Raw genomic sequence first — 14,680 nt, 5'->3', positions numbered from 1 at the left:
TCCCTTCCTGTACGGTGCGGTTCGGGTGTCCACCGAGATGATATTAGGCCCGTAACATTTCATGCTTACTCTACTCTCGGTTACGGGAGAGGCAGAGATTTTTTTTAAGCATGAAATGCTTTTAGCCCCCGTTGTCGGCAGTGTGGTGACGTCACGCCGAGACCGAGAGCCATCATCCGGGCACTGAAATCCACTCATCCGGGCTCTGAAACGAGAACATCCGGGCACCGTACGAGACTTAACTAGATTTAACGAGACTCTCTAAGCCCTCCTATACTCCGTTTCATACATAGCTGTCAACGCTACCAAAGGTACGAAAGTAGTCCGCTGCAAAAAACAAGCAAAATGTATCCGTCCGCCTCGCGTCGTGGCTGAGTGGTACGAAGCGCGCGCGTGTGTTCGTTTTACAAGATGCCAAGGTTCGACTCCGGCTTGGCTGTTTTTTTTTCATTTCTTTTTTTATTTTTATTAAAATAATCATTAGGTAGAAAGTCGAAACTGTCAAACTCTAATGCCTACCTTGAAAAACACAGCGCTCTTTACTTGCTTCGAAGGGAAAAGGCAGAGTAGTCTATTGGCGACGGACGTGATTGCGAAGTGCTTTTTTCGGGCAATGAGCGACTTTTTAGCATGCGGCACACAAGGTGATCTTATTCCAGTAGAGAGACCTTCTTTCTTGAACCTCGCAACTGTCCGAGGGCTCACCCCGGTCACCTCGCCCACAGTTTCGAGAATTTCACGCGCAGTCTTCTTCGGGAAGCGCTTCCTTACGCTACAGTAAACGTTGACAATCACCTGCTTGCAGTCTTTCGAAATTTTCGGAGGCTTCAGCTTGGAGAATATGCGAGCAGGAGATGTTTTTAAAGCCGCAGTGGGCGAAGAAAACAAGCGAGTAGGAGATAGCGGTGCCATTTTCGCATACTCGGAAACCGAAAGACGAAAGCAGACGACATCGCCGGCCGGCCGGCTGGCCTAGCTGCGAAAACCTGATACAGGAGGAGCCGAAAAAAAACCAGAAAACTAAGGCACTCTGTTTTGAAGAACATTAAAGAAAAAGGAATCTTTTTGCAAAATAAAACACCCTTATCATTGTACTGCAATATTAACCAACAATAACTTTAATTTTGAGTTCATTACTCTTTTCACTTTCGACGCACTACATTACGATGCGGACGAGGAGCGCGAACAGGCGCCGTAGCCTTGGCTGCGTTGACAGCTATGTATGAAACGGAGTATACGCGACCGGCATGGAAGCGCCGGTTGGTCTCCAAAGGAGTCACAAAAAATAACTGCTGCCATTGCCTTCTCAATGTTTATCAAGATATCTGTCGCTGTGCGTTTGATAATGGACGGAATTATAATTTCCGATTTCTAATAACGCGCGCAAAAAGCACATAAATGCCACGATACACTTCGTTGTCATACATGATTTCTTAGGGGCTTCGTGCATCGAAGCAAAGCCGCGCAGGCGCACAGGGGCCCGGAAGAGAAGCGCTGCGTTCAAAGTGCAATGCATCGCGCCGAACGGGTGGTGGCGTTCCTCCCTTCCATTACAGTGTGGTTCGGGTGTTCACCGAGATGGCAGAGAATTACTGCGCCATTTCCTTTCCTCAAAAAACCTTGCGTTCAAATGGCAAGGCATCGCGCTGAACGGGTGGTGGCGTTCCTCCCTTCCTGTACAATGCGGTTCGGGTGTCCACCGAGATGACATTAGGCCCGTAAACATTTCATGCTTACTCTACTCTCGGTTACGGGAGAGGGAGAGACTTTTTTTATAATTTAAGCATGAAATGCTTTTAGCCCCCGTTGTCGGCGGTGTGGTGACGTCACGTCGAGACCGAGAGCCAACATCCGGACACTGAATTCCACTCATCCGGGCACTGAAACGAGAGCATCCGGGCACCGTACGAGATTTAACGGGACTCTCTAAGCCCTCCTACAGCACCGCCGTACAAGCGCCGGTAGCTTCGCGCCGAACGTGTGGTGGCGTTCCTCCCTGCCTTTACGGTGCGGTTCGGGTGTCCACCGAGATGCCAGAGCATTACTGCGCCATTTCCTTTCCTCAAAAATCGTTGCGTTCAAAGGGCAAGGCATCGCGCCGAACGGATGGTGGCGTTCCGTGTACTATCAGCGTCAAATGAAATGCGAACAAAACACCTGAAACGCGAGCACAAAAAATCAAGCATATTAGAGGCTGGAGGTGAAATACAGGCGTGGCCTATTAACATTTCAGATGAGCGGTCTTTTCGGCTTCGATGGGAAAATCAACTGCTCATGTATTTTGCCTCCCTAGCATAATATATACGAGTTGGTGTGTTCGCGTTTCAATTGGCTTGTTCGCGTTTCAATTGACGCTGATAGTACTGTCTGGCAGCGCTACAACACGCTGTCGCGTTCCACTCCTAAAGGCGAAGCTTAAGCGTCATTAATTAGCAGTTTAATTAGTGGTTAGTTATTAATCAGTAATTAGTCACTAATTAGTAATTTGTCATTACTTCTTCATCAGTTATGTGTGACGTAATCCAGCGGTGACGTCACCAGTGTCACATAGGCAAAGTGGTGCGGAAAACACTTTCGCCTCTGCGCACTTTCTACAGTTTCGAACGCGCTGCAAATACATTCTTGTCAGGCCTGCGTCTCGTCGTGTCCGCGTACGCTTCGTTTTATGCCAGTAAACATTTCATGCTTACTCTACTCTCGGTTACGGGAGAGGCAGAGAGGCGCAGGCTAAGTCCGCACGCAAAAAGTAGTTCACCACACAACCAACGCGAACACATATTTCGTAGTGATAAATCTTTTTATTCAAGTCGACAGGGGTTATCTATGACCAACCTTTTTGGCGAAATTCAGGATATTGATCACTTTTTACTGTTCCGCCGGCGGTTCGCTGCTCTCCGTAGAATTTACTCGGAGATCCCCATCACTCGGCTAGGGCTTCCTCTATCTATTCCGATTCTCCTTTCCTTCGGGGCAAGCGCCAAGGTATATATACTTTGAAATCACTGCGCGATTATATTCACGACTAAGTAATTACACCAGGTAGATTCCCCTAATAAAATGATAATTCACTTTTTTTTCCTTTCCGTATTTTTTTTGTACTAATTCTAGACTGTCACAAAATTATCGAAATACTTCACTCCTTGTACGCGAGTGCCTTTGTATCCGCTAGGCACCCTGGCCAATCCCCCGCCGTAGGTATGTGCCCTTAAGTAGAGTGTACTAGAGAGTAGAGTGCCCTTAAGTAGAGTGCACCTATTCTAGTACACTCTACCTTAAGCCTGAGGACATCATCATCATCTTTTTTTCAGGTGCTGTTCCTTCTTTCTCTTCAGCTCGGTTCTTCTCGCGACCAGACGCCACGTTGCTCGCGCGTTCTTCTCGTGCACTGCAGCCTGCATTTTCTGAGCTCCAGCAACCGTACACGACGACCTACGCCAAGTAAGAGGGCCTTTTTATTCCCGTGCTTATTAGGGTCTTGGTCGCATCTAAGATGGCGAGTTCCTCCCGAGCATGCAGACAGCGACCTGTTCAGTGTGAGGCATTCGTCATCGCGCGACTGGAACCCATTCCAGGGTGATGCGCAGCATGGCATGGAGCCAGGTTTCCCGAGTGCGACGGCGATTAGGAGCTATCGTCTCGGAAGGATTCAGTAGAATTGGAGCTGCCTTACAGTGCTTTCGCAGCTTTTTAAATAAAGTACGCTGCGATTGAGCACTTCAGCTCGGCTAAGTTAAGCCTTAAGCGAACCCCTGCAAACCATATCACAGTGTACCACTCGTGAGTGCAGACTATCCTTCCAACCGCTGAGAGCATTTCAGCGGCCATATCTGTAGTCGTCTTAGACAAGAAAACACTTCGGCGGCTTCAGCAGCTTATCTGTTTTTTCGGCAGCGTCCGCTCCGGCGGACGCAGTTGTCGCTGCGACGCGCGTCTTTTCTTTACTTTTTCTCTTTCCTCTGATTTTTTAGCTCTCCTCTATCTGCACGTGGCAGCGGTGGTGGCTTGGCTCGAGCCAGTAGGCAGGCCCGTGTAATTTCCTTTTCATCCTTCTCTCAGTCACAACAACAACAACAACACTAAGAGTAGCTGTCACGGCGTGATGCTAGACAATGAAATTGGGATTTTGATGATTTCAGGCCAGCCCTGGTTCATTCGCAAACCTGTCGCGAACAATGCATCGACTGACGCTCCTATAAGCTCACTCCTAGTGGAGTCGCCACTGGCTCCAACGTGCCGTGCCAGTGCGTATATCAACTTTAGGATAGGATAGGATACCTTTATTTGGCTCTAGCACAAGTGCTTTTTTTTATGTGGTCAGATGAGTCCATCCGCAACGGTCGGTTGCCCCTATTCCAGGGCTCCGCTGGATGCTGCCGTCAGCTGAGCTCGCCGTATCAAACCGATCTGGTCATCGCGGCAGTCGCTGGAGAGCAGACCCTCCCATTGCTCCACACTGGGGTTTTGTATAACTGGGACGATGTCGACTTTCTGACATGCCCATGTGATGTGATACAGTGTAGGTTTTTCATGGCACCACGGACAATTGGGTGCGTAAAGTGTGGGGTGAATTTTACTTAGTGTGTTTAGATTTGGATATGACCCCGTTTGCAGTTGTCTCCATGTGACAGCCTCTTCTTTGTTTAAAGATTTGTGCGGTGGTGGGTACCGCATCCTGCTGCCTTTGTAGTTGTTGAGTATGGCCGAGTATTCCTGAGGTACTGGCAGGGATTCCTCAAGGTCGTTGACGTTGGATGCTCGGTAGTTAGTATATCCTCGAGCTATCCTGTCTGCCTCTTGGTTTCCTGCCACCCCCGTGTGCCCCGGTACCCAGATGATCTTATGTTTGATCGGCTTGTGTGGTTTTGCATGTGTTTGTTGCGTCTTGCAGTCTGCAGAGCGGAGTATGCGGAGCGCTCTGTGACCTACTCTGCCGCAAAGATAGTTGCGGCAGGCTGCTTGTGAATCAGTAAGAATTGTCAGTGACCGCCCAGTCCGATAGCCCTCCGCTGCCGCTAGAGCGACGGCCGCTTCTTCAGCCTCAGCTATCGTGCAGTCTTGCAGGGAGGCACTGGTAATCTCGTGTAATTCCGAGTTGACTACAGTTGCCACTGCGTTGTTGGTGCCTTGTCCCCTAGTCATGGCATATGTGGCAGCGTCGACATACACTGTTGTATCCTGGGATGCGTGTGTTTTCTGTAAGCGGTCGGCCCTTGCCTCTCTTCGGTCTTTGTGGAGGTTCGGGTCCCTGTTTCTTGGTATTGGTGCCACCCTGAGCGTGCTGCGGTACTCATCGGGGATCGTTTTAGTTCTCAATATTTCTCGAATTTGTTCGGTGTAGCCCAGTTTCTTTAAAAGAACTCTGCCTGTGGAGGTCTGCTGTAGTCTGCGCATTTGGGCAACATGCTGCGCTTCCCGTAATTCCTCGAACGTGTTGTGCAGTCCCAAGGCTAAGAGCTTTTCAGTTGAGGTGTTATGGGGTAGCCGAAGCGCGGTTTTATACGCTTTGCGTAAAATCGCGTCCGCCTATTGTATTTCACTTTTGATATGATTGTAGTACGGGAGACTATGTCGCCCGGCTGACCACTAGGCTCCTGACCAGCTTGAGTGTGTCTTCTTCGCGCATGCCATGACGTCTGTGTGAGATGCGCGTAATCATGCGGGCCACTTGAAGTGTAGATGCCTTTAATAGCGCAAGGGTGTGAGTACAGAGTTGATTTGACTGTATCCACATCCCTAGTACCCTATGAGTGCCTTCTCTGGTATTGGTTCTCCTTCGAGGTAAACTTGTAGTCGAAGTTCTTTACTGGTAGGGACTGTTCGGTTCCGTTTTCCTCTCCAAACCCGTAAGAGCTCAGATTTTTCGGTCGAGCATGCTAGCCCTCTTGCTTTGACATAGTTTTCAACGCAGGTGGCCGCTTCTTGTAGCCTATCCTCTTTCTCGCCGAGTGAGCCAGTGTTAGTCCATATTGTGATGTCGTCGGCATAAATGGCATGGTGGATGTCGTCAATTTCTTTTAGTTGCTTCGCCAGTCCGATCATGGCCACGTTGAATAGCGTGGGTGAAATGACCGACCCTTGAGGTGTTCCCTTGTTAGGCGTTCGAAACTTCTCGGACCGAAGTTCTCCTATACCGATGGTTGCAGTTCTGTTGGATAGAAATGCTTTGACGAAGCTGTGAATCCTGCGCCCGCAGTTCAGGTTGTCCAGGCCCGTAAGGATTGCTTCGTGGCTCACATTGTCAAAAGCCCCTTTGATGTCTAGGGCCATTATCACGTTTTCTCCGTCCCGAGGAACGTTCCGAAGTACACCTTCATATAATTGGAGGAGTACGTCCTGAGCTGATAATTTTGCTCTAAAGCCGAACATGCTGTGAGGGATCAGTTCGTTGTCTTCCATGTAGTTTTGAAGTCTCTGCGTTACCACTCGCTCGTATAGTTTTCCCAGGCATGACGTAAGCGAGATCGGCCTGAGGTTTTCTATCTGCAGTTTCTTGCCTGGCTTGGGTATCATCACCACTTCAGCATGTTTCCACTCCTCGGGGACAGTTTCAGCTTCCCAATGTTTGTTGAGGAAGTCTGTCAGTTCAGCGACCAGCGCATCGCTGAGGTTGCGGATGAGTGCGTTGTTTATTTTATCCGCTCCCGCGGCCGTATTTCTGGTGGTGTTTCGCATGGCCGCGTAGACCTCTTCTCGTGTGATGGGTCTGTCCAGATTAGCGTTATCGTCTCCCCGGTACTCCCCTGTATAGGTCGGCGGGTTCGTGCTGCCAAAGCATTTGGCGCGCAATCTGTCGAGGAGTTCCGAGTCAGTGCCCTCGAACTGGTGAATGAACCGGTATATGGATTTATTGTTTTCAGCTTTTGTCTTAGTCGGATCGAGGAGCGCTCTAAGGATACGCCAAGTCCGTGTCGTGCTTAGCGTCCCACTAAGGGAATCACTGAATTGTTGCCAATTTTGTTTTGCCAGCTGTGTGGCGTATTCCTCTGCTTTCGCTGTAATTTCGGCGATTTTAAGCTTGAGTTTCCTGTTATGTTTTTGTTTTTTCCATCTCCTGGTGAGACTGCGCCTAGCATCCCAAAGCTTGAGCAGCCGACCGTCCACCTCGGGTGTTTCCGCTGTTCGGTTTATGGCTAACAATACTCACCGACTCTCAAACAGCCTGCCGAAATTACATGAATGGCAGGATAGGTCGTCACGCGCTCCGTATACTCCTCGCAGCGAGCGACAGAATTAAAAACCAGGAAGAACAAAGCGACAAGATCCCACACAAAATTGTGTGGGTACCGGGGCACACGGGGGTGGCAGGGAACCAAGAGGCCGACAGGATAGCTCGAGGATACATTACTTTCCGAGCATCCGATGAGCCCGCGGAACTCGCGCCAGCACCCAGGGATTACTCGGCCATACTACAAAACTACAGAGGCAGAAGATTGCGGTATCCCCCACCGCACAAATCTCTCAGCAGAGAGGAAGCTGTCACTTGGAGACAATTACAAACAGGCTCTTTCCCAAACCTACATATACTAAACAAAATGCACCCTACCATATACGCGGACAAATGTCCCTGGTGCGACGGAAAACCTACTCTCTATCACATCACATGGGCCTGCCAAAAGATAGACGTGGTCCCCAAAATACAAAACCCGAGTGCGGAGCAGTGGGAGACTCTGCTGTCCAGCGACCGCTGTGAAGACCAAGAAGGTCTGGTACAGCGAGCTCAACGGGCGGCAGTGGCCAGCGGAGCCCTGGACTGAGGGCAACCGACCACTGATTAGAGGCGGACGACTTCGACAGAGAAGACTCCTGGGGGTAAAATCAAGGAGAAAACGTCTCTGAAGATGCTCCCAAACCGCAGGAAAAAGGACTAGAGTAAAATAAAGTTTTTCCTTCCTTCCTTCCTTATGGTTTTGGTGTACTTGTCTTGCGTATCCCTTAGCATGCTTCCCCATTCCTCTAACGACTATATGCCATTCTCGGTAAGGTTGCTGTCGCATGCTTCGCGGAACGCATTCCAGTCCGTTATTTTTGCCGCGCCCAACTGGCGTCTCAGCCTGTCTGAGGTTACTTGCGTCTTGAGTATGTAGTGGTCGCTGCCTAAATTTTCCAATAGGTTCTCCCATTGTGTTTGTCCGAGTCCTCTTACGAATGTGAGGTCGGGGCAGGTGTCGATGCTGACGCTATTTCCAATTCTGGTAGGGGTTGCTGGGTCCGTGAGTAGGTTGCAGTTGAAGTTATCTGCAGCCTCGGCAAGCGTTTTGCCTTTAATGGTGGCCTTTTGGTACCCCCAGTTCTTGTCCATGGCGTTGAAATCCCCCAAGATGATTAACGTGTTGTTTTTCGCTAGTCTGTGGACACCGTGAAAAAGTTCAAAAAATTTTGCTTTTCTTTGCTTCGGGGGGCTGTACACGTTGACGATGAATACGCTTCCCCCTTTCCTTTTCTTTTTCGGTACGATCTCTACAATCACATGCTCAATGTCAGTGTCGGGTATGCTGTCGTGATTGATGGCTATGACTGCCTTGCTCACTAAGATGGCTGTCTTTCCCGTCATGTGGCTGTCGTAGCATGTGTATCCCGTGAGAGTGGGTGTCGCGCCCGTTTCTTGAAGTGCGATAACGTCAGGTGGTGTTAGCTGCGTCTGAATGAATTGTTTGATGAGGCCTTGTTTCTTACGATAGCCTCTGCAGTTCCATTGCCATATGTCTAAGATGTTTTGTTTGCTGTGGTTCGTGTTAGCCATGATTTAGGTTCTTGAGCTTGTGCAATTGCCCGTTCCCTGGGATGTAGATGGATTGGCGAGAGCTGCTAATGCAGGACGGTTGTAGGCCTTTTCCTTAATGTTCTCTGTGTGTTTTTGTTTGCGGAAAGCACTCCGTAGCTCTGCTAGTTGTCCTTGTTCCTGATGCATTGTCTGTTGCATCATTTGTTGCACCATTTGTTGCATCATCTGTTGTATTTCCGCTTTCAAGTTTGAGCGTTCCTCATCGCTCATCTGCAACGAGGAGTTCGTTTGTGTAGCGTTCGACAGCGGGTGGCAGTTGGATTTTAGGTCTTGAACTATCTTTGTGAGTTCCGCAATTTGGCGTTCCAACTCATTCTGTTTAACGCGAGCAAGTTCTAGTTCGCGCTTAAGTGCTGCTTTCTCTGCGTCTCCATGTTCAAGGTCACGGTTGTTTGCGTTGTTTGTATTGGTGTTGAGTTTGTTACCAGTCCCACCCGAATGTGGAGCAAACCCGGGAGCATCGGCTCTCCAGCTCACCTTGTTGCTGCTTTTCTGGGCGGACCCGGTGTCTTCGTTCTTCCGGTGCTGGTTCCCGGCATTCGTCCCCGCAGGGGGTGGCAGGGGAGGAAACGAATGGGACCGTGAGCGATGCCGTGATGAGCGGGATCCCGAGCGGCTCCGTGATGTCTCTCCCTCCGAGCTGAACCACCGCGGCCGTCTGCTGCGGTCACCGCGGCTGCGGCGTCTGCTGTCGCGTCCGCCGCTGTTGCTGGCGTTTTCACCTGTAGCGTTGCTGAGGGCGGTCTTGGTTTGCTGCCTTCTGACTTTCTTGAGTCGTTCGCGGCAGTCCTTCGACCCGGTAGGGTGGGCCTCACCACAAATCACGCACTTTGGAGTGCAGGAATGTCCAGTCGGCGGGTTTTGCGTTCCGCACTGGCTACACGCGCGCACATTAGGTGTGGGGCACACGTCGGAGCGGTGGCCTTGCTGGAAACACACATAACACACTTGTCTCGTGGGGCGGTACGGGTAGCATGCCGTCTCGCCCCGGTAGTTAGGAAAAGCCAAGACGGCCGTCATCACCTTTGACGGTCCCATTGTCCCAAAATATGATATCAACTTTAGTATCCTCTATATTCTCGCTCTTCCTAGACTAATCTGCGCTAGCTTCTTTGTATTCTATATTCTCGCTCTTCCTAGACTAATCTGCGCTAGCTTCTTTGTCCTTTTCGATTTTTCATCTTTCTTTCCCGTATTTGTTCCTACATTTCAGTATTCAGCTGCGTAGCACTTACCCACTTCCATGATACCGCTGGTTGATTGAAGAGGTGGATTCTTTCAATGTGCTCCGAAATGACCTCCGCCATTTTCTTGTTTTCTGTGCCCCAGGAGCGAATGCTGTCTACATCGTTTCCCCATAGTCTGCTGCGTTTAAGCTCTTACGCAGCCAGTCGGAAGCTTGTAAAGTGAAACGCGTGCACTCCAGTTAGTAGATAATGATTAGGCACGTTAACATTCAGGTAGGAAATATCTGATTTGTTTTCTGCTTTCAGCGAAACTGAAAACATAACCGTGGGCGTCCATTTGGGCGTAGACGCTGACAACGCACGAGCAATGCGAGAGCTGGTCCCGTGCCAGCTTGCCATGTCTGGCGCCACCAAAGGAGACTGCGACGAAAGTCAGCGGCCCAACTTTGTGGACACCAGCGAGCTGCAAAATGCTCAGTCTACGTTCATCGCCGCCGTCGCTAGGGCCAGCCAGCGCCATCTCCAAGGCCTACACGTCACGCTGCTCTGTCCCTGCTCACGGCCCAACATACCCGATGCCACAACAGAGGTATGTGACACATACGCAGCGCTTTTCTGTTAAGGCAGGCAAATAGAGTAAACATTTCTCGGAAATTGTTCTGCAGCTCTTCCGTGGTTGCCTCCTCGCCGATAGTATTTCAGAAGTGCTCGACAAAGAGCAACACAGTCCAGCTGGAATTTAACTCAAAAGGTTGGTCGGTTTTATCGGGTTTAACGTCCCAAAGCAACTCAAGCTATGAGACACGCCGTAGTGAAGGGCTCCGGAAATTTCGACCTCCCGGAGTTCTTTAACGTGCACTGACATCGCACAGTACACGGGCCTCTAGAATTTCGCTTCCATCGAAATTCGGCTGCCGCGGCCGGGATTGAACCCGCGTGTTTCGGGCCAAAAGGGATCACGGAATAGTTCAACGTATCTATTATTGAACGTAAAATGTAGGAGTAAAAATTGGTAAGCTGGTTTTTGAGGAAAGGAAATGGCGCAGTATCTGTCTTGCATATCTCGGTGTACACCTTAATCGCTCCGTAGGGAAGAGAGGAAGGTGGGAGTGAACGAAAGAGACAAAGAGGTGCCGTAGTGGAGGTCTCGAATAATTGCGACCACCTGGGGATCATTAACGCGCACTCACATGTTTATGTTGCGACTGAAAGAACGATGAAGAGGAAATTGCACGGGCATGTCTACTGGCTCGAGCTGAGCCACAACCGCTGCCGCGTCCTGATAGAGGAGAGTTGAAAGATATGAGAGGAAAAAGTGAAAGAATAGACGCGCGTCGCAACGAACGCGTCCGCCGTAGCGACGACACCGGCTGCGCTGACATCGCACAGCACTCGGGCGCGTTTTGTGTTCTGCCTCTATTCGAACGCGGCCGCCGTTGTGCGGGTTCGAACCCGGGGCTCGGTTGACGAGCGCCTTAGCGACTGAGCCACCTCTGCGGCTAGGTGTCTGTAAACTAAAAGCTAGAATACATTGCGCCCACTGAAGTAACACGCTTCCTGCAGAGACTCGCCTCCTGTCTGTGGTCTGACAGCGCATAGCTGGCTAGGCGTAGCTAGATCTAACCTGCTTAGCATCACAGCGGTTTTGCAGGGTGCTTTGAAACTAGCCGCTGCCTATCATGTCTGGTCCTGTTAGCAGTGTACTGTCAATAGAATAAGTTTCACTATCTCGTCTAGTAAAATTCTTATAAAATAGTATGAGTTCACGTCTCATCTCCCACCTTTTCTTTTTTAGCTAATAATTCGAAAGTTTCTATATGTAAGCAGCAGGGCGAAACTACCGGTAATGTAAGCAAGCTGTGAGCCATCGTTCAGACGCTTGCTTCACTTAGTTAAAGCACGCCTGCAACGATGATCTTCGGAGATGATGGTAAAATGGCGATGGTATTACCTTGTGCAATAAAATCCAACCCTATTAGATAGAAAAAGCAACGCATTGTGCCAATGCGCACCTATAATGCCTTCCATGTGTTGCACACGTCTACCTCCAGTCTTTTCAAAGATATTAGGAAACGCTGCAGCCCAGAGCTGCGCAAAGGCCTTCACCAAGAGCCCAGGCGACGACAGCCATCAGCTATTTTAGCTTGACTTCGTACTTTCCTCAGCAGGCCGCCGCGGTGCCTCAGTGGTTATGGTTCTCGGCTGCAGACCCGAAAGACGCGGGTTCGATCCCGGCCGCGGCGGACGAATTTCTTTGGAAGAGAAATTCTAGAGGCCCGTGTACTGTGCGATGTCAGTGCACGTTAAAGAACCCCAGGTGGTCGAAATTTCCGGAGCCCTCCACTACGCCTGGGTCGCTTTGGGACGTTAAACCCCATAAACCAAACCAAACCAACCCAAACTTTCCTCAGCAACATTTTTTGCATTATGTGTAAATTCGCCAGCTGCGCATTACTGCTGCACTCTATACAAAAACAGGAAGGAAATTAGATCAAACAATTTTGTGTGACCTAACCAATTTTTATAGAGCAGAATGTCAGACGGTCTAGCGATAAACTCTTCAGCGCTTCCGTTCAATTCCTTATTGCTGCTTGTTTCCTTTTCTAATTGTTATTGATAACCCACCCTTAAAAATTTAGGTAGGAGAGGGTTTGTTTAATAAATCAAAGCAACTATCTAATTGAAGTAGACAGTTTAGCAGGCTTAGGGTTCGTGCTGTAGAGTCGAATTGGCATCTATCACAATCTGTCGTGGGCAAGAAAAAATTTGCCAAAAATGCAAATTCCTCCGGAAGATAAACAATCAAGAACCGCGAACTCGCGATGGCGGAAGAGTCAACTGAATAAACGGTAGCTTAAATTAGTGGTCGTGTCTTCTTTTCTTCGCTCACTGTTCTGTCCTTGCATTTTGGTCAACCGACCGTTTAAGGGGTAAACGACTGTCCTAGAACTATACGATGGAGTTGAAAAAAAAAAAAACAGTAGTGTTGAGAATAAATAACCAGTATTGATGAAGTTAAAGGCCTGGTTCTCCATTGGTCGGGCTGCACTCTCGACTTCAAAATTACACCGTCACTATTGCAGCATCTCATCAACGAAGCCGCAAGACACGCTACAGCAGCTCTGGCGGGCCTGTAGGATTGTGGAGACACATGGAGACCTGGAGTGAGGGCTTCGGTCAAGAAGACAAGCACAGTATAGTTTTGAAATAAATGTTTTCCTCCACCTCTCCCTACCACAAACCTGGAATAAGCGTACCAAAGACAGTACTAGCACAACTCTCTCTTACCAAAAACACCGCATGCGTGGCCTTCATCGGACGATCTTCAGCCTTTTAAGGTATGTTTGTACGCCGCAACGTCAAACCCAGGTCTGGATGCACCTCATTCCAGAATATAGCTGACGCTCCCTTGATCATGCGCTGCGTCGTAAATGTTGTTCCGTTATTGAAATGCTACTGAAGGTATTTCGCTTTAGTAGAGCTTTAGCAGTACAATTTCATGAACTCATGAACGTTTAGCGCACTGGGGTAGAGCGGGAATAAAAAAAAATTCCCATAGTAATTAAAGTTATTTCTCTCTCTTTCTGTGCCACAAGAGAGATGTGATGATGATGACAATGTTGTCAGGCTTAATGGCACACAGAAAAATCAGAATACGCAAGAATAAAAAAAGGCACACAAAAATACGACTCCCAAATCACCCCGAAACTCGGAAACGAGACAATGCCTGAGAAAACAGAAATCAGGGTGCTTGGAATGCGGCTGAAAAACACAGGACGATGTAGAAAAACCATCGCCTCTATTAAGAATACATTCTAAGAGGATTCTGGTGTGGGCTAGTTGGTTCATTCTTAATAAACAGATTCACAACAGCGCTACGGAACGAGGATCGTGTTCCTTCTGTCCTCGTTCCGTAGCGCTGTTGTGAATCTGTTTATTATTAAGAATACAACAGAGCAAGTCGCAGAATCGTGCGAAGAGTCATCACTAAAAAGAATGGGATCAGACAACAGGACACTCTAAGACTCATAGACAGCCTCATCACGAGCAGGGTAACGTACAGCCTCCCCTACCACGAACTAAACAAGCAAGAGACTCTACAAATCGACACCATACTACGCAAAGCATACAAAACGGCACTCAAACTTCCAATGTCCAGACCAACCGAAAAAATGGCGGTAGCTTAGCTTGGTTAAGCCCGGTAACTGCGAAAGCAATATCCGTAGCTACGCCATGGTTCAGGTAGTGGTGGTGCTTGTGGTCAGACTTGTGGTGATGCATCGGTTATAGAATCCAATCCAATCTATTTCAATCCAATCCAATCCAAACGAATCGAATTGCGCGCCGCGCGCGGCGGGCGCAGGAGTTAGGCAGCAGCTACCAAGCGCGGCCTCGCCTCGCGACGGCACAAGTTGGAGCCCTGTTGTTGTTGTTGAAAACTTTTATTGTCTAATAGATAAGGACCACACCGCCTGGGCCGCTCTGTCTCACCCCCCTTTACGGGGGAGGGGACTTAGGAGCGACCCAGCCGCACGGGATGGTCGCAGTCGATGCTGGCCGGGTTGGTTTCGCCGGCGGCCTCTTCTGCCAGTTGGACGGCGGTGAGTTGGAGCTCAGGGTCAGAGCTCCGCAACAAGGTTTCCCAGGCTTCCCTACTGCTTATGTTTTGCGCCCTGCCTGGGCAGTAAGGGCACTCCCAAATTGCCCTGCT

The 14,680-nt window shown here is 49.4% G+C and overlaps 1 long non-coding RNA gene across 1 annotated transcript; it reads left to right on the top strand.

The window, feature by feature from the left end:
- The first annotated feature begins 3,290 nt into the window (after positions 1 to 3,290).
- On the top strand, positions 3,291 to 13,193 carry LOC149342621 (uncharacterized). The gene is made up of 3 exons (XR_016282673.1): positions 3,291 to 3,438; positions 10,276 to 10,558; positions 13,053 to 13,193. It is a non-coding gene; the product is annotated as an uncharacterized LOC149342621 (long non-coding RNA).
- The last annotated feature ends 1,487 nt before the right edge of the window (positions 13,194 to 14,680 follow it).

The sequence above is a fragment of the Amblyomma mixtum genome, chromosome 5, assembly GCF_055824585.1.
Source record: "Amblyomma mixtum isolate Tamu chromosome 5, ASM5582458v1, whole genome shotgun sequence".
NCBI classification, from domain to species: domain Eukaryota; kingdom Metazoa; phylum Arthropoda; class Arachnida; order Ixodida; family Ixodidae; genus Amblyomma; species Amblyomma mixtum.
The sequence above is the reverse complement of the archived record's forward strand: the minus strand, read 5'-3'. Positions and strand labels throughout refer to the sequence as shown.